The sequence below is a fragment of the Choloepus didactylus genome, chromosome 19 (assembly GCF_015220235.1).
Source record: "Choloepus didactylus isolate mChoDid1 chromosome 19, mChoDid1.pri, whole genome shotgun sequence".
NCBI classification, from domain to species: Eukaryota; Metazoa; Chordata; class Mammalia; order Pilosa; family Megalonychidae; genus Choloepus; species Choloepus didactylus.
Window position 1 is genome coordinate 5,872,832 of NC_051325.1, and position 24,459 is coordinate 5,897,290.

The following is a 24,459-nucleotide window of genomic DNA, read 5'->3' on the forward strand; positions in this document are numbered from 1 at the left end:
TTTAGGAAACAGGATCAGAGCCAGCTTCTGGGAAGTAGCATGTTTGGAGGAAACAGGCATGTTCAGGGTACTTGGACTTCTGAGTTATCAGGAGCCAGCTTCAGAGGAGGAGAAGGAAAACATTCCTTCACCCCAACTCCGGAGAAAACCCAGAAGGTCAGTCATGGGTCCTAGAAAGCAATGTTTGCAGTTAAACCACAACCACGGATCCTGTCAGAGGTGAGACTTAGCTCCCCTTTCCTAACTAGGAAGGATCAAGAGCTATGGATGTGAACAGTTGATATGCAGGGTCTTATAATGAGGGGTCTGGTGATAGGATTCAATGACCTATAAATTCCCCAGAGTTGTAGGGGAAAAGTTTTGTAAACAGTGGTGGAGAGACAAGAGTGGGCATGAGCGGTCACCCAGACAAGAGGGCCCTGGTATCTGTGGGCACTCAATGCTGCACTGCCTATTAGCTCCCTTGATCCAAGGATCCATGACAGTATTCTGGGCATTAAGAGCATATCCCTGGCCAGTTCTAGAAAGCTACCTGCCAGTGGAAAAAAACATGCACACCTCAAGCCTGAGGCAGACCTTCCACTGAAGACAAGTGTTGGCTGGTTAGTGAGGTTATTTAAGTCTCTGTCACCCTCCATCCCTAACCAATGGAAGCCCAAGAGGCCAGGAGAGCAACCTGACAGTTATGGCCCCACTCAAGGTGTGACCCATGGGAGATAAATCCTGGATCATTATAAGGATACCCCAACAGGTCTAGTGTGAAGCCATACAGGTTTGAGAAGGGAGCCAGGAGTGGGAATCCTCGAACGAGGAAAAACAGACATGCTCCTGATATAGGGTCTCTACAGAGGGGCTCCTACAGGTGGGAACAGGAGGCACCCTGGCTTAAATGGCCTCTTCTTTACTCCATTATCAATCCCATGTTGATCTCTGCAGCTGCCACTGGCTGTTGATGAAATCTCTCCCCCCAGTCAAGGAAACCCTGTATAAATTTGTTAGGTGTGGTGCAGCTAGAAGCCACTGAGAGTCCAGGATACTCATCAGGGCCAGGATCTGTGCAGAACAGCTTTTAAGCACCAGCCCAAGGAACTGGGCATGGCCATGGATCCACAAGAGATACCGTGAGGGAAAGATTATGGAAGCCCTTGTTATAGAAATCAGCCAAGACGGCCTCTAGAGGCCTGTGTGTTGATTACTTCTTTAGAGTACCTCGTTGTATTAGAAAACCCTGCCAATGTCACACTCAATTTCTTACCCATCCAGTTCTTTTAAAAATATCCCAAATAAGCAATTTTGAGCCATTTCAATACCCCCATGAAACTGCACCCAACATCTGCTCCCCGTTGATAAGATACAATCCTGCTCTTACAAGGTCCCACACTACTAGGCATACAAGCTTTCCCCTATTCTCCTCTCCCCCAGAGTTTCCCCTGCCATGCTTCCCCTTCTGGTGGCTGTCTAGCACCACAGCTTCTGATTTCCCTTACTGCAACCCTGTCCAAGTAACATCACCAATAAATAGCTTGTGTGCTACTGACATCTAACAGTAACATTTTTTTCTTGATAAGCTCTGAAGTCCTTGAATTTGAACTCACTGCATCCCTGCAGGGCTGCCAAAGGTGACTGGCTGCAGGGACACTCAGGACCCCCAAATACAGTGGGTGCAAAGGTTTATTTAGCCTGATGCCCAGTCATATTACCACCCACCTGGAGGCAGGACCCACTGAGAGGTGTTTCTGGGCCTCCACAAGGGAGAGCACTCTGGGCACTCCTGGACTCAGACCCAGGAGTCTGAATGGTTACCCTTTCTGAAACAAATGCTAGGCACAGCCCATGCGGGCCCCAGGGCCAGTGACAGTGACTGAGGCTGCAGAAAGCAAGTGGGCCCAGGGTATAGTACAAGGGCCAGTGTGTCAGAGTTGTGTCAGTGGATGAAGGCTGGGTAGATCTGGGGAGGGCCATCTAGGACTCCAGGACTGGGGTGAAGGCTGGACCATCCATAATACTGCAGTGCTGTCCACTGTCAATCGGGAAGACTGAGCTCCTTCCACGTCCACAGTACACAGCATCCTGGGACTCTTGGAAAAGAAAAGACATGTTTTTTATTCTTAGATAACCTCTGCCTCTTGTACAATGGAATGCCATGTGATGTATATCTGTGAATGTGTGTGTACATGCATGTGTCTGGTTTGTATACAAGGTTTCTAAGACACATTTTCAGGAAATATGTCTTCTATTCCATTTCTCAAAGCAAGGAGGGCACACCTTCTCTACAGAGCGCAGGTATAAAAAGACCTGACCAAAGCCCACATGTCTGGTGGCCTCTGCTCTGTGCAAGGTCACCCTTCACTGTTGCTACTTGGCTTTGTTCATCTCTTCTATTTCTCCAAACTTTCTGGTGATCAGCACACTTAAAATCCTTAAAAGGTTTTTAAGCCCAGAGATGGAAAGTTTAGGAAAAGCCTTATCTCACTATACTGTGGCTTGAGGAGGTGAGAACTGCAGGGGTGAATGGAGGTAACTGGGAAGGGAATAGATTGAAAATGCTGGGTTCCACATGGAAAGTGGAGGAGGAATATTCCAGAAGGTGTTCCCTAATTATCATTCTATTACTCCCGTCAAAACCACCCCTATAAAAAGGAAGGGCTTTGCTGGTCATTGACTTAGTCTAGAAAGTAAGCAGTGTGTTCACTGCTCAGACATCAACCTAGAAGCCACCCCATTCACCACCATGGGGATGATGTTGTCCCAGGACCCAGCACTGTGGCTTTTCCCTCTAGCTCAAGTTTCCTGGAATCTGGTCCAAGGTGAGTTCACCTGCCAGGCTGGGATTCAGTGAGGGGCTGCCAGGGGCAACTGTGATGGAATGAACATACCCAAATGGAGCTACCACTTCAGAAAGAAATGCCAGCCTGTCCACCAGAGCCACTTGGATGGGCCCCATTGCCCAGCATAGAGCAGACAGACCAGTCTTGGACCATGGGAGAGCCACAATGGAAGGCCAGAATTGCCAGGAGGTGGCCAGCCCCATTAGTACATACACAAGAGCTCCCCAGCTCAAGGGCTTCATCACCGTCTCCAGAAGATTCTGGAGGTGACCTGGAAAAGATGAGGGGAGAAGTCTGCTCTCTGCAGACCTCATGGTGGTCCTGACAGGGCAGCATGATGAGCAACTGGCAACAGTCCCAGAAGGGCAGCAGCACACAAATGCTGTTCCTCTAGTCCTGCCTTTGACCACAGATTGCAGGACATAAAGTGTCCTCCATTCTGTACACACTATCTGGACCCAGGACTCATGGGATAGAGGCAAATTCAGAAGACCTGGTCCCCTTTTCCATGCTCTACCTTGTATACCACTGCCCTGGACTCCCTGAGCCTCGGCCCACTCTAAGTCTTTCTCTGTCCCCATCCAGAAGTCAGGTCTCCTTTTCCTTTCTCACAGATAGAGCTCTAATTATCAACTAATTATCTATTTATCCAATTGTTATTCCGTTCTAAAAACCTTCACTGGATTTTATCTGGCTCTACAGCCAGCTAGTGATCTTGTGCAGATTCCTTCACCTCCCTCTGCCTCAGCCTCTCCCTCTGCCCAATAAGATAACAATGATAATAACAGTAACAGTAATAATGATAATAATCATAATAATGTTCTCCTCTTGGATCGGTGGTGAGGACCAAATGGGACAACACACATCAGGCACTTTGTGCTGTGCCCGGCTCTCTGCATTCCCATTTACAGGAGCTGATCTTATTAAACTATTGCTACCACATTCCTCCACTCAGAAATCTTTGCCTACTATGCCTGAAATACCTGTCCCACCCCTAGCTTTGCATGGAGCGGGTGTACAATCCCCAACCACCCCTTTAAAGTTTACTTAGCAACCAGAATCCCAGTCAAGAAATGCTCACCAGCACACCCACCTGTCACCATGCAGCAGGAGCAGAGCAAAGCACCAACTCTTCAGGCAGGAGTTGATGTCTCTCTCTCTCTCCTGTTCCATCTCATGACCCATCCCTACAAGGCAGGTCTTCCTCAGGTGGAGATGCCACAGGGATCTGCCAATAGCACATCACCTCTCCTTGAGATGTTGACCTCCTTCTGCTCCCTCTGGCTTTTTGGAAACTGGATCACCTGCTTCCATGTACGGGGCACCATTTCCAAGTGCTCTGGATGCACTGCCTCACTTAATCACAGCATGGATCATATGCAGGAGTATAAAATAGTGACAATTTAGATGATGGCAACATGAAATTGTTCTTTTTAGCAATAAAATTTAACAAAACTGACTCAAAAAGAAGTGGAAAACAACTGGAACAATGATCCCCAAGAAAGCAATAAGATTATCAAATAATTATCAAATAATTACCTGCATGGATGACTTCAGGCTCAGATGGTTTTATGGATGAGTTTTCACATGTTCATGAAACAGATTATTTCCAGGACTCAGAGAACTTAGGAAGGTTCATTTAATGACTCAAGCCCCAGATATCCAAATAGGACAAAGCCCCCCAAAAGAGAAACATCGACTAATTTATATTTCAATAAGGAGCTGGAAATCATAAATGAAATTCTAGAAAGTCAGATTCTATCTAACTGAACATGGACTTAAGCCAGGAATTGATAGTTCATTCCAACAATTAGGCTAATGATAACCTGTTATCTTCTTGACAGAAACAAAAAGCTGTGTTCAAAATTAACTCCCAATCCAACAAAAAATTCTAAGAGATTGCCCCTAACAGGAGCTCTGACACTATGGCAAAAACACTGACATCAAAGCAAAATACTCCAAATAGACCCCCAAATCTGCCCCAAATCAGACAGGCTTCATTCCAAATCCCAAAACATGAAATTAGGTAACACATTTAAAGATTCTTCACATAAAAAGCATCAAAATTTAAAAGCAAAATTAGAAACTAAAAAAAAAAAAAAAAAAATCCAGCCAATATGTAAAAGTTTTATACCATTAATCTGCAAAGAACTCATATAAGTGAATAAGAAAATTAGCAACTCCCTTAAGAAACAGGCAAAGGACATAGACAAGTTACATAAGAAATACACCTGGCTCACAAACGTAAGGAAAATGCAGAAAACACTATCAACAGACACCTTCAGAGTATTGTTTGTAATTATTAAAAAAAATTGGAAGCAAGCTAATGCCTAAAGAGACATGATGGGACATGAGTGGGAATATTCTACAAATGCTCGCAATTACGTTCACAAATGATGTGTGATAAGGTTTATGGATATTCTCTCAACTGGTAAAAGGGTACAAAGGGAACACACACTGTGATGACAATGGTGTACATTTAAAAGGCCAAACTGTGAAAAGTAATTCTGTGCACTAGTTCATTTTTACTTTGTATTTTTGGTCTAATTTTTAAAATGTTTTAATAATAAGCCATGGTTTCTGTGAGACCAGAAAGTTTTATAAGAGGAAACACGAATGAATCCCAGGCCCTCCTTGCTTATCGGCCTGCAGACCCTTTCTGGAGGTTGCTTTTGGGGCTGCCCTCTGCACTAACACATCACACACAACCCTGCATTAACAGTTTCCACACCCCCTGCAATAATTGCCCCATACCCTCCCACACTAACTGTTCCCACAACCCCTGCACTAACAGTCCCCACACCCCTTCCCTAACAGCCCCCATACCCCTGCACTAACAGCCCCCACAACTGCTGCACTTGCAACCCTCACACTGCCTACACTTACAGCTTCTACACCCTTGCACTAACAGCCCACACATTTCTGCACTAGCAGCCCCCACACATCCCTGCACTAACAGCCCCCACACTCCCCTGCATTTATACCCCCTACACCCCCTGCATTTAAAGCCCCCACATGACCTGCACTAACAACCCCCACACCCCCTGAACTAACAGCTCCCATACCCTTCTACACTAACCACTCCCACAACCCGCTGCACTACCAGCCCCTACAGCCCCTGCACTAATAGTCATCACACATTCCTGCACTAACAGCCCCCACACCCCTGCACTAACAGCACCTACACCCCTGCACATACCCTTTTACATTAACAACTCCCACACACCCTGCACTAACAGCCCCCACAACCCTTCACTAGCAGCTTAAACAAACCCTTGTACAAACAGCTCCCACAGCCCCTGCACTTTCAGTCCCCACACCCCTGCATTTACAATCCCCACACCCCCTGCACTAACAGCCCCACACCTCCTGCAATTAAAGCCTCCATACTCCCTGCACTTACAGTGCCCACAGCCCACACTTTCAGTGGCATCCTCAATCCAAGCCCTCAGAAAGCTGGACCTATTTTTCCCTGAGTTCCAGGAAGAACACAGAGAGACCCCATGGCCCCCACTGTATCCCATGACCCAGTTTGAGGTCTGGGAAGTCTGAGCCTGCCCACTGCATGGGGCTGCACTGGGGAGCTGGGCTGCACACTGGCCTTTGTGACCTGAGGATACACAATAGGGAATCTGGTCTCTGGGTCACAGAGGCTAAGACCTGGGGTCCCTTCCCTGTGAAGCCCCCAAAGAAGCCAGAGCAGAGGCCTCCAAGTGAAGCACAGCCTCCCCTGCCCAGGCATGTCCTGCTGGCTTAGACCCCACCAATGGAGGCTTGTCCTGATCATTCACTTGCCAAAACCTGAAAGCAGATTGATGGAGCCCAACCCAGTACAACCAGGGTGGGACTCAGGGCCCACCTCCCACTCTGCACAGCCAGGCAATGGCCTGGTCCATTCTCCCCAGAGTCCCAGGCACAGACCTCTCCTGCAAGAGGGAGAGCGGGAAGTGAAAATGCAGGAGTGGTGCTCTCTGTCCAGACCACCTGCTCTGGACATGGGCTCCAGGCAAGGATGCTGGACTCCAACACAGACAGCTTATCATTGAGCACCCACACTGCTACTCAATATATAGCTGCTCCCCAATTTGTAAGGCTGCTCCACATAAAATAGAAACATCCACTAAGTGAACATTTCCTCACTGGATTCCACTGCTTCTGCTCTATTTAAGCTCCCCCTTTCCACCTCCTCAGTGAAGTGTCATTTCATGGGCAAATTGAATGTTGACTGATCCATGAGTTATAAACTGCTCAAATAAACTCCCTAAATATGTAGACTAATTTATTAGTGGTTTTAATTGAATACTTTAGACAGAGACCAGAGCTGCTAAAAATCAAGAAGTTTGTGTGCCAGCCCTTCCAAACCTAGGAAATCACCCCTATTATCACACAACAGATGAGGCAAAACCTTCACGATTTGATGACAGAGCCTGGGTCATCTCACTCACAGCCTGCATCTCCTCACCTGAACATGGCTTGCCTCGCCCAGCATCCAGATCACCTCACCCCAAGAATGTCCCATGCACTAAGTCCCCCAAGGACACAGAAGCATCATCAGGGCAGCTGGGTGCTCATCTGGAGTGAGGAGGTGATAGGATTCATAACAGCTGCAGATTATTTCACTGTTAGGAGACATGTAAGTCCAGTTGATCACCCCACCATCCTACACATTAGTAGTCATTGATCCTCATTACTCTTCCCCAAACAGCTGCTCAAAATTGTCACTCTGGAAGATGTCACCCTCTCAGTCTGTCCTTCCCTAAGCCATGGATCCTCCAGTGAAACTCCTCCCAAGTCTAACCATAGCTGCTGTCCTCCAGCAACACCCTATCTGGAGAAACCCAGGTCACAAGTGCCTGGTACCCAAGGTCTGGCACGTGAACAGTGGTTGTGCATTCAGACATGGCCTGAGGTTTAGGAGATTTTTTTTGTGGTGCTTAATCCCTGCTTATTGAAACAATGAATAAAGGTTCTTCTCTCTCTCCATAGTCACTTGTAAAACACTGGCAATTTTTACTTAAGTGCTTCTTTCCTTTCCTTTCCTTTCCAGACCACAACTTTGCAGAAATGCACATGAATCATAGTCAGGAGATGAAATCTTCAGATTGGCCAGAAACATAGTCTGGCCTTAGCTCAGCCCTCAGTGTCCTTGTCTCACTTTCTGTGATGGGTAACTTCAGGTGTCAACTTGGCTAGGTTACAATGTCCAGTTGTTTGGCCAAGCAGGCACTGGCTTGATTGCTACTGTGAGGATATTTTGTGCATTTAAATCATCAGTATGTTGACTGCATCTATAGCTGATTACATCTACAACCAAGAAAGGAGATTGCTTTCAGCAATGAGGGAAGTCTCCTCCAATCAGTTGAAGGCCTTAAAGGAAGTGATCATTTCAATAGTCAGAATTTCCATCCTTATATCAGCCAGCCAGTTTCTCCTGGGAAATCCACCAGAAACCTTCATCAGAGTCCCCAGCTTGCAATTTGCCCTGTCCATCCCCCCAGTCACATGAGCCAATTCCTATAATAAATCTCATAATATTTACATAATGGGTACATCTGTCTATCTATAGACAGATAGGTCTCCTGTTGGTTCTGTTTATCCAGAGAACCTATATTAATACACCTTCTATTTCATTTGGTCATTGTCAGACACCTCACGGGTGGTCATAACCATGGTCATATTTCTGAAAAATTTGAGTGTGGTCCTAATATTTAACCACTGTAATACTAAAAACAAAACTACTGCTATAATTAACATTACAATTGTAAAAATGGGGTATCAACAAATGTAACAAAATTTCCACACCAATGCAAGGTGTTGGTGTTGGGGAGCTATATGGGAATCCTATATTTTATGCATGATTGTTCTGTAAAAACACAATTTCTCTAATAAATAAAAAAAAATCAACACCCCTAATGTTGGAAGAAATAGAAGTGGCCATCAAGTATTTGCCCCTTAATGTACTACATCTTTACATCCTTTTCTGAGTTCAGGATTTGGGAGTTGACACTCCTCTCTTAAACAATAGAGAAGTTTTGCTTGCATTGTTAGTGGGTTTTGTTTTTCTCTGTTTTGTTTTGTTTTGCCTTTGGGGGATAATTTTAAAGACTATGGGTCCTATAATCGAGAATTCAAAGACTTAATCTCCAAGATGCCCAAAGTCTACATCATTTCCTTAAAGAACTGAAACCATCACACAAATAGAGTCTTAAAACTTTCCTGCCCATGAAAAGCAGCTGAGCAGTAACCAAGTTAACAACTGGGCTGGACTGAACTCATATAATGTCGAGCCCACTCCGTTGCCACCAAAGATGAGTAGCTGGCTCTCCAAGTCCCCACTGATAGGCAAGATCTTCCCCAAGCACCTTCTCTGGGGTTTTACACTGACCCCAATGGGCAGAGCTAACATGCTGGAGGCCCAGGCTCACCCCAGCACAGGAGACTCACCTGTGCATTTGACAGCAGAGCCAGGTGAAGAGCATGGCCAGCCTTAGCATGGACTCAGTCCCACTGCTCACCAACTGAAGACAGTGGGGCAGCTGCAGTTTTGGAACCCTGTCTGCATTAGGCAGGACCAGTGCCCCTTGGTCAGCTGATCTGCTGAGTACAGCTTCTGACCCCAGGAGGACAGCTGTGCAGACCACAAGCAGCCGGGTTTGAGAGGACATCTGGCAACACAAGCACAAAAATGGCAATGAACTGCTCCATGGGGATGCTTTAAAATCATCTCTGAAAAGGAAGGTACTCAGAGCACAGAAATGAAAATCATCAAGGAAAGTATATCTCCAGCAATGTCCAGGACAGGGAAACACTTGCATTGCTCCCAACATAGGACCCTTGAGACTTGGGAGGAGAGGCATTGGCCATGAAGCAAGGAACTTCTGAAACCTTTGCGAGGGCTGGGGAAAAGTGAACACATCTGTCTGGCCACAGTTTTGCCCTCTGACAAAGAGAAACAAAAAATGGTCCATCAAGATTAAGTCAGCCAATTGCTGGTGCCGGTCAAATTGGACTTGCAGGTTTAATTCCAAAACCACAGTCAGCAATCCCAACAGATACTACAAAAAGGAGATGCCAGAACTTTCCTGGCTCCTTGTTCACCAATGCTAGAGTTCAGTCACTCTGGGGAACAGGGCAGAACTCAGACAGTTACAGAGAGCAGAATGGAAACAACTGGAGAATTGAAAGCCCCATCTGGACCAGGACAAGTAAAAGGCTGGTCCCAACCACCGCAAGACAAACCCCAGCATACAAACCTCCAGGTGCCCAGAGGAGTCTCCCAGCCATCTCTTGCTGACCACCAAGCCCCATCTTGAAGACCAAGCATGGGCCCCCCACACCACTCAGAGGGCAAGGAGCCTATAAACAGCTGTCTCTTCAAACCTGGAGGTCTGGGTCAGGGTCATCCCCAAATAACCTTGAAACCAAATGCACAATGGAATTCAGAATGCTCTCTGCAGAGCTGTCCCCAAGCCAGCAAGGGTGGGTTGGAACTGAACCAGGCAGCCAGGATCTCACCCATGACAGGAGGATTGTGTGAGGAGCTGTGTCATTGTGACACTATTGTGGTGGCAGTTATGGTGACTGCACCACCACGGTGACACAGCCCCATCCAAAAGCCCCACCACAGCTCACAGGGCACATGCTCCATTTCAGCATTTGGTGGCAAGGACAGCCATACCTGTCAACAGATAAACTACACACAGCATTCAACCTAGACTCCCTCCTGGGGAAGGAAGAGGGCAAGGAGCCCTGTGAACAGCTGACTCTTGAAACCTGGAAGTCTGGGTAAAGGTCTTCCCCAAATCGTCTTGATACCAAATGCCCACTGGAAAGTCAGAATGTTCTATGCAGAGCTGTCCTTGATCCAGCAGGGCGGGCTGAGACATTACCAGGCACCCAGGATCACGCCCAGGATGGGAGGATTCTATGTGGAGCTGTGTCACTGTGGCAATATTGTAGTGATGATATGTGCAATCACCACAGTGACACAGTCCTGTCCAAAAGTCCCACTGGGGATCACAGGGGACATGCTGCATGTGAACATCAGGGGGCAAGGACAGTGGTACCTGTCAACACATAAACTGCATACAGCATTCAACCTAAACGCCCTCCCTGGGGAGACAGAGTACAGAGACAAAATGACTGGCATGCCTCATTGATTATAACCAAAAAGAGGAACACAAACCTGGAAGCAAGCTGGGCCTCCCATGGGCATCAACTATGCCTGGGCATCCCCTGCACCTGGGCCTCCCCTACACCTGGGCCTCCCCACACCTGAGCCTTACATTGGCCACTCCTACACTTCCCCAGGTGCTGCAGGAGCTGAGATTGGGAAAGAGGCTGCACAGTGTCACCACCAGGGCTGCAGGACAGCCTCAGTGATTAGAGAAATGCCGAGGTCTCTGATCACTGCAGTGGTGCAATTCTAGGTGGGTTGTGGGGGAGGTGATGCACTCAGGAACACAGCACAGGGACAGTATCCAGTGAGAGTGACCTGCACCTTAGCCCTGAGGTAGAGCCAGCAAGTGTGCTCAGATGGGGCAAAGACTGGAGCCCCCATTTAGCTATGCTGTTCACAGAATAAGGAGTGCTCCCAGGGCTGGAGTGCCCCCTCCTCATCCCTCCTCACCCTCCCGGTCAGACTCTGCGCCCTCCTCTGCCTTCCAACTTGGGAGGATAAAGGGACCCAGAATGACCATGCATAGGGGAGGGAAGGTGGGGGCCTTAACCAATGTCCCCTAAAAATGCCTTCCCCATGGGGCTGAATTCCAAACTGGACAGATATGACTGGCTGCAGATGGCACCTTAACATGGTTCAGTGGGAGCCCCTGGACAAAGGCAGGCAAGTTGGCAACCACCTACCCAGAGAGGTCTCCATGGGCTCCAAGCAAGAAAACCCCAGAATACTGAGCCAAACTCACAAGATCCTCACAGCACTTTGTCTTGCTCCCCAGGGTCAGCCTCTGAATCTGGGGTCTGCTTCTTCCAGGGGTACCATCCTGCCACACACCTGCACTTACAACCCCATACCTCCTGCACTAATGGCCCCCACACTGCCCACACTCCTGCACTAACAGACCACACCTACCATGGCCTTCTCAGTCCAGGCCCTTGGAAAGCAGGACATATTTTCCCCTGAGTTCCAGGGAGACCCCAGAGAGACATCATGGCCCCCACTGTTTCCCATGCCACAGTTTGGGTCTAGGAAGTCTGAGCCTTTCCAATGCATGATGCTGCAATGGGCGGTGGGGCTGCAAACTGACTTTTGTGACGTGAAGCTGCACAATGGAGCACACCAGCCTCAGGATCCATCTGGCCTCTGGGTCTCAGAGGCCAAGGCCTGGGCTCTGGTTCCTGTGAAGCCTCCAGAGAAGCCAGAGCAGGGGCCTCCAAGGGAAGCACAGCCTCACCTGCCCAGGCAGACCCTGCTGGGTTAGAACCTACTGTTGGAGGCCCCTCCTGCTCATTCACTTGCCAAGCCCTGAAAGCAGCTTGATGGGGCCCAGCCCCTGTTGCCCATGGTGGGGCTCAGGGCCCACCTCCCACCCTACAGAGCCAGGAAGCACCCTGGGCCATTCATCACAGAGCCCAGGCACTATGGGGCAACAAGACTCACACAGTCTGTGAGGGAGTGGTGATCAGGACGTCTGGGACTCCCCAGACCTGCCCAGGACCCTCAAAGTCTGCATGTGTCATGTGAATCAAGAACATTACAGAGTCACAACCTAGAGGCCCAGAGGCCCAGGGGCTATTGGAGACACAGCAACCCCAGGCAAAAGATATGGGGCACCTCTCCCTTCTCCCCCACTCCAACCCGAGTCAATTGTGCAGAGTTCAAGGGGAACAGCTCTGTGTACCTCTTTAACCACCACACCACATTCCCACCCCTCCCCTCCCCGAGTGATGCACATGCTGTGCCCCCATGGACACTTCCCTGGCTTTTGCTCTGTTCCCAGACAGGTAACCTGCTGACACTGGAGGACACAGTGGGAAGGATCTCCCTCATGTGCTTAGGCAGTGGCCTCAGCCACCAAGGGATGCTCTCAACACTGGGAGCCTGTGCATAGCCTTCCTCAGTCATGGGCTCATGGCATTAGTGGCTGAGCAGCCAGATTTGGCCCCTCACCCAACAGCCCTGGACCAGTAGGGTCAGGAGCATGGTCTCCTGGGCAGGCTTGCACCACACCAGCATTGGCCAGACCTCTCCTGCAACAGGCAGAGCAAGAAGTAAAAATGCAGGTGCAGTGCTCCCTGCCCAGGCTGCCTGCTCTGGACATGGGCTCCAGGCATGGATGCTGGACCCCAAACCAGACAGCTTATCAGAAATTAAGAGCACCCCACACTATTCCTCAATGTTCATCTGCTCCCCACTTTGTAAGGCCACTTCACATAAAATGGAAACATCATCCAAGGAGAACATTTCCTCACTGGATTCCACTGCTTCTGCTCTATTTAAGCTCCCCTTTCCACCCTCTCAGTGAAGCGTCATTTCACAGACAAATTGAATGCTGACTGATCCATGATTTATAAACTGCTCAAATAAACTCCCTAAATATGTAGACTAATTTACTAGCAGCTTTAAATGAATACTTTAGACACAGGCCAGAGCTGCTAAAAATCAAGAAGGTTGTATGCCAGCCCTTCCAAACCTAGGAAATTGCCCCTATTCTCACACAACAGATGAGGCAAAACCTTCGGGAAGAAGAGCCAGGAAGTGGGATCCAGTTCTGAAGATGAGCAGAATCTCCCTCCCAGATTTTCAGGGCTCACCAGAGTGTCCAGCTGCTGGCACTCAGAGCCCTGCTTTGCTCACCCAGAGCCCCACTCCCCTCATCAAGTCCAACAGAATTTGGACCTGTCCATCCCCACAGTCACATGAGCCAATTCCTATAATAAATGTCATAATATTTACATAATATGTGCTTCTTTCTATCTATAGATTGATAGATAGGTCTCCTGTCAGTTCTGTTTCCTGAGAGAACCTTTACTAATACAACTTCCTTTTCACTTGATCATTGTCAGACACCCCATAAGCAGTCATATCCAGCACTATGGTCTTACTTCTGAAAAATTTGCATGTGCTCCTAATATTTATCCACTGTATAAAAACTGACTCTATAATCAATATTACAATTATAATGTGCTATCATCCATTGTAACAAGTGTCGCACACCAAAGCAAAGTGTTGGTGGTGGGGAGGTGTATCAGTGTCCTGTATTTTATGCATGATTGTTCTATAAAAACACAACTTCTCTAATAGTCAAAAAAATAAAATCAGCATCCCTAATGCTGGAAGAAATAGAAGTGGCCATCAAGTATTGTCCCCTTAATAACTATATCTTTACATCCTTTCTGATTTCAGGATTTGAGAGTCTACTGACTCCCTTAAACAGTAGAGAAATTTTGCTTGCATTCTTAGTGTGTTTTCTTTTTCTCTGCTTTGTTTTGTTTTGCCTTTGGGGGATAATTTTAAAGTCCATGGATCATATAATTGATAACCTTGGAGAACTCAAAGTTTTAATCCCCACGATGTTCAAAGTCAGCATCATTTTCTAAAAGAACTGAAACCACCTCATAAATAGAGTATTAAAACTGACCCACCCATGAAGAGCAGCTAAGCATTAACCAAGTCAATGCCCAGGCCAGACAGAACTCTTATAATGATGAGCCCACTCTGTTACCATCAAAGACAAGCAACTGGCTCTCCAACCTGCCACTGATAGGCAAGCACCTCCCCCAAGCTGCCGGGGCAGCGCTCTCACCCCAATGGGCAGAGCTAACATGCTGGAGGCCAAGCCTCACCCCAGCACAGGAGGTTAACCTGTGCATTTGTCTACAGAGGCTGGTGGAGAGCTTGGCTGGCCTTGGGATGGACTGAGTCCCACTGCTCAACAACTGAAGGCAGTGGGGCAGCTGCAGGTTTGGATTCCTGATCACATTAGGCCGGATGGGTACCCTTTGGATGACCTCCTAGCAACTGCTGGGTGGAGCTTCTGACCCCAGGAAGACAGACCTGCAGGCTGCAGGTAGCTGGGGTCAAGAGGACACCTGGCAGCATGAGCATGGAAAAGGCAATGAGATGCTCCATGGGGATGCTTTAAAATCATCTCTGAGAAGGAAGCTCCTCAGAGCACAGAAATGAGAATCATCAAGGAACGCATAACTCCAGCAATGTCCAGGACATGGAAACATTTGTGTTGCTCCCAACATAGGACCCTCAAGACTTAGGAGGAGAGGCACTGGCTGTGAGGCAAGGAACTCCTGCAACCCTTGTTCAGGCTGGGAAATGTGGACACATGTCTGTCTGGCCACAGTTTTTGCCCTCAGATGAAGAGAAACAAAAGATGGTCCATCAAGATTAAGTCAGCCCATCACCAGTGCTGGTCAATTGAATTTACAGATTTGATCCCAAAGCCACAGTCAGACATCCCAACAGATATGACATAAAGTTGGTGCTGGACCCTCCCTAGCTCCTTGTCCACCCTGCTGGAGACAGCCACTCTGGGGAACAGGGCAAAACTCAGGGATGGTTAAAGACAGCAGAATGGAAACAACTGGAGAATTGAAAGCCCAACCTGGACAGGGACAAATAAAAGGCTGTCTCCACCATTGCCAGGCAAACCCCATCAACAAACCCCCGAGTCCAGAGCAGCCTCCAATGGAGAGTAAGTGCTGCAGAAGGGAGAGGGACAGACATCTCCTGCTCACCATCAAACCTCATCTCCTAGACCAAGCCTGGATCCCACATGTTACTCAGAGGGCAAGGAATCCTGTAAAAAGCCATCTCTTCAAACCTGGAGGTCTGGGTCAGGGTCATCCCCAAGTAACCTTGAGACCAAATGCCCACTGGGAAGTCAGAATGTTCTCTACAGAGAACTGAACCAGGCAGCCAGGATCTCACTCATGACAGGAGGATTGTGTGAGGAGCTGTGTCACTGTGGCAAGATTGTAGTAGTGGTTATTGCTACTCCCACGGTGACACAGCCCTTTCCAAAAACCCCACCAGGGCTCATAGGGGATATGCTGCCTTTGAGTGTCTGGGGGCTAGGACAGCAGTACTCATCAACACATAAACCACACACAGCAGATGCCCTCCAGGCCTTTGCAGGGTGCAGAGGCAAAAGGACAGGCACACCTCATTGATAACCAAAAAGAGAAACACAAACCTGGAAGTAAGCTGAGACTCCCATGGGCATTCCCTGAGCCTGGGCATATCCTGTACCTGGGCCTTCCCTGTACCTGGGTCTCCCCAAACCTGAGCCTCCCATTGGTGTCCCCTACAACTGCTCCAGGTGCTGCAGGAGCCAAGATTGTGACAGAAGCTGCACAGAGTCACCATCAGGGCTGCAGGAGGCCCTCAGCATGGGTAGAGAACTACTGAGGTCTCTGATCACTGCAGTGGTACAATTCCAGGTGGGTTGTGGGGGAGGTGATACACTCAAGAACACTGCACAGGGACAGTAGCTAGAGAAAGTGTGCCATATCTTAGCCCTGAGGTAGAGCCAGTGAGTGTGCTCAGGTGGGATCAAGGCTGGAGCCCCCATTTAGCTATGCCCTTCACAGAATAAGGAGCACTCCCAGGGCTGGAGTGCCCCTTCCTCACCCTCCAGGTGAGCCTCTGTGCCCTCCTCTGCCTTCCTTCTTATGAAGATAAATGGCCCAGAGTGACCAAGCACAGGGGAGGGGAGGAAGGGGCCTTAACCAATCGCTCTCAGAATGCATTCCCTATGGGGCTGGATTCCAAAATGAAAGACACTGGCTGGCCACTCATGGTGCCCTGACATTGTTACATGGAAGCCCTGAGACCAAGGGAGGCAAGGGGGTGACCAACCACCCAGAGAGGTCTCCATGGGCTCTGAGTAAGAGACCCCAGAATATGGAGCATCCTCACACTCTCCTCTCAGCACTTTGTCTTAATTCCCAGGGTCAGCCTTTGCCTCTGGGGTCTGCTTCTCCCGGGGATATCCTCCTGCCATACCCCTGCAATTAGAGCCCCCACACCTCCTGCACTAACAGCCCCTACACCCCTATACTAACAGCCACCTTAGCCCACACTTTCCTTGACCTCATCACTAAAGACCCTTGGAAAACAAGAGCTATTTTTCCCTGAGTTCTAGGGAGACCCCAGAGAGAACCCATGGCCCCCAAAATATCCCATGCCCCAGTTGGGTTATCGGGTGTCTGAGCCTACAGGATGCATCCTGCTGAATTGGGGGCAGGTTCTGGACACTGATCTTTGTGGCCTGAAGCTACACAAAGAGGGTCACCAGAATCAGGATCCATCTGGCCTTTGTGTCTCAGAGGCCAAGGCCTGGGCTCTGATCCCTGTGAAGCCCCCAGAGAAGCCAGAGCAGGGGCCTCTGAGGGAAGCACAGACTCACCTGGCCAGGCTGTCCCTGCTGGGTTAGACTCCACTGATGGAGACCCCTCCTGCTCATCCACTTGCCAAGCACTGAAAGCAGGTTGATGGACCCCAGCCCCTATATACCCAGGGTTGGGCTCCAGGCCCAACTCTCATCCTGCACAGCCAGGCAGCCTCGGGCCAGTCTCTGACAGCCCCAAGCACAACCAGGCATCGGGTGGAGAACTAGCCTGGGGCCACCCAGGCAACAAGACTGCACCCAGCCTGAGAGTGGGTGGGGATCAGGATACCTGGGAATCCCCAGACCTGCCCTCTCAAGTCTGTGTGTGTTGTGTGACTGAAAAATGACACAGCCAGAGTTGGACCCTGGACCAGCGTCACCACCCAGAGGCCCAGAGGATACCAGACAAACAGTACATCAGGCAGAAGATATGGGATGTCCCCTACGTTCTCCCCATTGAGTCACTTGTATAAAGTTCAGGGAGAACAGCTCTGTGCCCTTCCCCAAACCCTGCTCCCCATGGCCCCTGCCCCAGAGACAACCATGAGGTAACACTGTGGATACTCCCCTATCTTCAGTCTGTTCCCAGACAGGTCACCCCGACACTGGGGAACACAGTGGGAGGAAATCTCCCTCATGTCCTTAGGGTAGTGGCCTTGGACACCAAGGGACACTCTCAACACCAGGAGCCTGTGCATGGTGTTCCTCACTCCTGGCTCATGGCAACAGTGGCTCAGAAGCCAGGTCCAGCCCCTCACCCAGCAGCCCTGAACCAATGGGGCAGGAGTGCGGTTTTCTGGACAGGCTTGCACCACAGCAGCCTGGACCAGACCTCTCCAGCAAGAGAGAGAGCTGAAATGAAAATGCAGGTGTTGTGCTCCCTGCCCAGCCACCTGGTCTGTACGTGGACTCCAGGCAAAGATGCTGGACACCAACCCAGACAGCTTTTCAGAATGGTGAGCACCCTACACTACTACTCAAGGTACAGCTGCTCCCCACTTTGTGAGGCTGCTTCACATAATGGAACATTTCCTCACTTGCTTCCACTGCTTCTGCTCTGTTTAAGCTCCCCCTTTCCACCTCCTCAGTGGAACCACTTTCCAAGTCAATGTTGAATGATTCATGAGTTATAAACTGCTCAAATAAACTCCCTAAATATGTTAACTAACTTATTCACAGTTATAATTGAATACTTTAGACACAGGCCAGAGCTGCTAAAAATCAAGGATGCTATATGCCAGCCCTTCCAAACTTGGGAAACCATCCCAGCTCCCACTCAAAAGAGGAGGCAGAACCTTTGTGAAGTAGAGCCAGGAAGAGGGATCCATTTCTAAAGATAAGCAGAATCTCCCTCCCATATATCCAGGGCTCTCCAGGATGCCCAGCTGCAGGCACTCAGAGCCCTACACAGCTCACCTCTCCCAGAGCCCAAATCCTGTCACTAGAGCCTAGATTACCTCATCCCCTGGTATGTCACACATGGATGGCCCCAATCATCTCTCTCAAAACTGCACTCACCTCCTCCTCAGCCTGATTACTCTTACTCAGAGTCTGGCTTACCTCACAGAGAGCCTGGGTCATCTCACTCACAACCTGGATCTCCTCACCTGAGCCCAGCTTTCCTCACCCAGAATCCACATCACTTCACTCAGATCTGGCTCATATAATCAGGTGCCTGATCACCTCATCAGATTCTGGATCACCTCACCTATAAATTGCATGCCTTACCTAGAACCCCAGCCCATGCACTAAACCCTCAAAGCCAGACTAGAATCTTAAGGGCAGCTGAGTGCTCATCTGGAGAGAAGAAGTGATAGGATTCATGACAGCTGAAGACTTCTTCACTGTTAGGGGACATGTAAGTCTCATCAACCAGCCACGAAACCTCACATTAACAGTCATCAATCCTCATGACTCTTTCCCAAATAGTAGCTTGAGGTTATCACTCTGGGACATGTCACCTTGTCAGCCTCTCCTCTCCTAAGCCCCAGGAACCCTCCACTGCAGCCTCATCCCAAGTCCTGCCCACAGCTGCTGTCCTCCAACAACACTGCATCTGGGGAAACCCAGGTCCTGCATGCCTGACATGCTAATGGTGCTTGTACATTCACACCCATCTGAGATCTGGGAGATATTTTTTTGTGGTGCTTAATACATATTTATTGAAACATTGAATAAACTTTCTCCTCCTCTTTCTCTATGTTCACTTCTATTTTGCTGGTAAATATTACTTAAGTGGTTCTTTCTTTTCTTTTCCCTTCCAGGCTACAACTTGGCAAAAATGAAATTAATCATATTAAGGATTTAAAATCCTCAGATTGGCCCAAAGCATATGCCTACCTTTGACTCAGCCCTCAATGCCCTTGTCTCAGTTTCTGTGATGCATAAGTTCATGGGTTAACTCATGATATTATGGTGCCTAGTTGCTTGGTCAAGCAAGCACTAGCCTGATAGTGACTGTGAAGATATTTTGTGGATTTAAGTCATCACTATGTTGGTTGCATCTATCACTGATTACATCTATGACCAGGTAAGGAGATTGTCTTCAGCAATGAGAGAAGTCTCCTCCAATCAGTTGAAGGCCTCTATGAGACCTAGTCAGGGTTCTATAACGAAACAGCACCAAAAGGAGATAGCTCTAAATGTATGATATTTTATAAGATTCTCTCAGACAACTATGTGAATGCATGAATCCAAATTCTGTAAGGCAGGCTGCAAGCTGGGAACTCTGATGAAGGTTTTTGATAAATTCCCTGGGAGAAGCTGGTTGGCTGAAGTAGAGATGAAATTTCTCTCTTATGACTGCTGAAATAAGCACATGGTCTTGAAAAGTCTTCAACTGATTGGATGAGACATCTTTCATTGCAGAAGGCAATCTCTCAGTTGAGTGCAGTGGACATACCCCTCCCCACAGAGGTGGAGCAGCTGCTTCCCTGACTATGAGCCTCCTGGGCCTCAGAGAGAAGACCCCAGCTGGAGCCTTGGATGAAGTTGATTCTCCAGATGGCCAATGTAGGGGTGGGGTGGGGTGGGCATCACACCATCCCAGTCCATCACACAGTAGGGAGACACCTCATGGCTCTCCCTCAGTCTCTGCTTGAACCCCCACCCACCCCAGGTCTTTAGGGTGATTGTCTCTGGGCATACTAACCAGGTCATGCCCCTTGACTGGCCATCTGTAGCCTGCTAGACCACACATTCTCCAATAGGGAAGCCCCTGGTGCCCAGCAAGAGTGGAGGAACATACAACCTAAGCAGATGGCTTTATTATCAATGCAGAGGGCTGTTCCTTCTCACCTACCCACATCTTCTAGACATCTACAATGATTCGTGGGGTCGCATCTGAGAGAGGAGCTTGCTCATATCTTCCTCAATGGGAGAAAAATGCAGTTCTCTTGCAGGCAAAAACCTGAAGCAAAGCTGATGTAGGTGCTGGGAAATGCAAATACTATTTCTTATGTAGGAAAAGGATCATTTCTCTAAACTCAGAACCTCAGAATGCTGGTGAAGAGTCCAAAGATTCACGGTGGTTAGGAACCAGGAGCAAGACCAGGACCCCTCTCTGGGCTGGGTTTTCAGGTCCCCATACAACAACTCCCTTCCAATTATCCAACAGTCCCCAAGATCAAAGCAACGAGGGCCCCTGCACTGGATGATCCTAGCCAGACCTTTTACACCCCAGTCTGAGGCCCCTTTGGTTAACCGGAACCCAGAATTACTTGCCCAAACAGTCCCAAGTGAGAAAACTCTTCTCAGGTCTGTCTAAGAAGGGCCCTGGGTTGGGCTGTAAGAGGTTTTGTGGGGGTTGGACAAAGTCTTTATGCATAGGTGGGCCCCAAGGTTGTGGACAGGACAGGGATCAGAGACACAGGTGCTGGGCTCAGGCTCAGCCCCCAAACCCATGATATGGCACACCTTTCAGAGGAGGCTGAGGATACCAGAGTTTGGTGAAAGATATTTGCCAGACTTGATAACCAATTTGATAGATGTAATCAAGCATTGGCTAAATTTGGAGATCTCTATCTTTCCAACATTCAGGGAGTTCTTGGTTCTGCCACTTCCAAGCAGCACACTTGCACATTTAAGAGTGAATGTGTAAGCATTTGTCTGTGTGAATGAATATGATGGTTTGTAAACATGAGTGTGTTAGAGAATGTGAGAGCACGATTATATGTCAATGACAGTGTGAGAGTATGTATCAGTGTAAGTGGGTATGTGCAAGTGTGTGTAATTGTGTGTAAAACTGCAGATGTGATTTAATTTAAGGATCTTGATATGGGGAAATTATCCTCAACTATCTGGATAAACCCAATGCAATCACAAATATCCTTATAGGATGGAAGGAGAGGAGATTTGATGGAGATGATAAGACTTTGTGATGACAAAAGCAATAGGAAGCCTAGTCAGAGAGTGATGCTACCCCACTGGCTCTGAATATGGAGGAAGGGACCTGAGGCTGAGGAATGCACCTCTAGAAGCCAGAAAAGTCAAGGCAATGGATAATCCCCTGAGGCTTCTGGGGAGAGGACAGCCCTGCTGACTGTCTCATTTTGGAATTCTGGAGAGCTGTAACACAATAAATTTATTGGTCTTGAGCAACTAAGTTTATGGAATTTGGTTACAGCAGCTGCAAGAAACAAATATTCGGAGCATGTTGGGTGGCAAGAAGGTCAAGAACCATAGCTGTGATTCATGCATCTCACAGCTTCATGCCCCAGACTCTAAGGACGCCTATGGTCCACCTGCCTTCCAAAGCAGCTGCCACTCTCCTCTCATGCCCAAGGCCACCATAGAGCCTCAAACAGAGCCTAGTGCTGACTCAAGTCCATCACAGTTGCAAGAGGGGGGCACTTGAACAGAAATATATCGTTTCCACTGTGGCTGCTGCAACTTCTAGACACCTCTAGGTTCAGACACCATCTGTAGGTTCACATATCTCCTCTTGGTTCATTCATCTCTCCTTAATCTCATTGGGCATGAGAGACCCCAGAAGCTTATCCAGGGACTTATGTACTAAGCAGGTGCTGACATCCCTGGTGCTCTAACTCAGCCAGGAGGTGAGAATCCAGGAGGTGGCTCTGATCCACCTAAGGTGCTACCAGAATCCCCTCCACAATGTTCCCAGTACACACCCTCATTCCCTCCAAGCAGATGGCCCGGATCCCACTGCTCTGGCTGTAATGTGGTCTTTCTTCTGTGCCTTGTGTCACCACAGACTCTGCTGGAGCTGAGGTGGCTCCACCAACCTGGCCTCCATGTGCTCAAATGAGGTTTGTGGGGTTGGGTGCAGTGGCTTGTTCTGCCAATGCTAGTGGTGCAGAGAATGAGCTTTATCTGAGGCTTCAGGAACCAGGGACACAGCCAGTTTCTAGGGAGTAACATGTTTGGAGGAAACAGGCAGGTTCAGGGTACTTGGAATTCTGAGCACTCAGGACCCAGCTTCGGAGGAGAAGGAAGACATTCCTTCACCACAACTCTGGAGAAAATCCAGAATGTCAGTCATGGGTCTTAGAAAGCAATGTTTTGTAGATAAACCACAACCAGGGATCCTGTCAGAGGTGAGACTTAGCTCCCCTTTCCTAACTAGGAAGGATCAAGAGCTATGGATGTGAGCAGTTGATATGCAGGGTCTTATAATGAGGGGTCTGGTGGTAGAATTCAATGACCTATACATCCCCCAGAGGTGTAGGGGAAAAGTTTTGTAAACAGTGGTAGACAGACAAGGGTGGGCATGAGTGGTCTCCCAGACAAGAGGGCCCTGGTATCTGTGGGCAGTCAGTGCTTGCACTGCCTATTAGCTCCCTTGATCCAAGGATCCATGACAGTGTTCTGGGCATTAAGAGTACATCCCTGGCCAGGTCTAGAAAGCTAGCTGCCAGTGGAAAAAACATGCACACACTGAAGCCTGAGGCAGAGCTTCCACTGAAGACAGGTGGTGGCTCGTTACCAAGGTTATTTAAGTCTCTGTCACCCTCCATCCCTAACCAATGGAAGACCAAGAGGCAAGGAGAGCAAGCTGATGACAGATATGGCCCCAATCGTGGTGTGACCCATGGGAGATAAACCTTGGATCATTGTGAGGATACCCCAACAGGTCTAGTGTGAAGCCATACAGGATTGAGAAGGGAGCCAGGGTTGGGGATACTTGAATGAGGAGGAACAGATATGCTCCTGAGATAGGGTCTCTGCAGAGGGGCTCCTACAGGTGGGAACAGGAGGCAGCCTGGCTTAAATGACCACTTCTTTACCCCATTGTCAATCCCAAGTTGATCTCTGCAGCTGCCACTGGCTGCTGATGAAAACTCTCCCTCCAATCAAGGAAACCCTGTATAAATTTGTTAGGTGTGGTGCAGCTAGAAGCCACTGAGAGTCCAGGATACTCATCAGGGCCAGGATCTGTGCAGAACAGCTTTTAAGCACCAGCCCAAGGAGCTGGGCATGGCCATGGATCCACAAGAGACACCGTGAGGGAAAGACCATGGAAGCCCTTGTTATAGAAATCAGCCAAGATAGCCTCTAGAGGTCTGTGTGTTGATTACTTCTTTAAAGTACCAGGTTTTGTTAGAAAACCCCACCAGTGTCACACTCAATTTCTTACCCAACCAGTTCTTATAAAAATATCCCAAATAAGCTTTTTGAGCCTGTGCCAGTTTGAAGATATTGTGTCCCCCAAATGCCATTATCTTTGATGTAATCTTGTGTGGGCAGATGTTACAAGTGTTGATTAGATTGTAATTCTTTGAGTGTTTCTTTGCAATGTGCCCCACCCAGCTGTGGGTGATGACTCAGATTGGGTAATATCCATGGAGGTGTTGCTCTGCTCATTCTGGGTGGGTCTAACTTGATCAGTGGAGCCATATAAATGAACTGACAGGCAGAGGGAACTCAGTGCAGCTGTGAGTGATGTTTTGAAGAGGAGCTATAGCCAAGAGAAACACTTGAAGAAAGCACAGGAGCTGCAGATGAGAGACATTTTGCAGATGGCCATTGAAAGCAGACTGTTGCTTCAGAGAAGCTGAGCAAGGACAAATATTCCAAGTGCAACTAAGAGTGACATTTTTGAGGAACTGCAGCCTAGAGAGGAACATCCTAGGAGAAAGCCATTTTGAAACCAGAACTTGGAACAGATGCCAGCCACGTGCCTTCCCATCTAACAGAGGTTTTCTGGACACCATTGGCCATCCTCCAGTGAAGGTACCCGATTGTTGATGTGTTATCTTGGACCCTTTATGGCCTTAAGACTGTAACTCTGTAACCAAATAAACCCC

General features: G+C 48.6%; 1 long non-coding RNA gene and 1 pseudogene across 2 annotated transcripts; one reads left to right on the forward strand and one right to left on the reverse strand.

Annotated features, from left to right (window-relative positions):
* The window catches only part of LOC119516030, a 600,140-nt pseudogene that overhangs the window by 160,561 nt on the left and 415,120 nt on the right, over nt 1–24,459 (forward strand).
* On the reverse strand, nt 1,586–9,845 carry LOC119515710. 2 transcript variants are annotated; one of them, XR_005213125.1, is made up of 3 exons: nt 9,273–9,845; nt 3,922–4,184; nt 1,586–2,078 (listed from the first exon to the last, which is right to left on the reverse strand). It is a non-coding gene; the product is annotated as an uncharacterized LOC119515710 (long non-coding RNA). The 2 variants fall into 2 exon arrangements; XR_005213126.1 differs by lacking the exon at nt 9,273–9,845 and adding an exon at nt 4,368–4,619.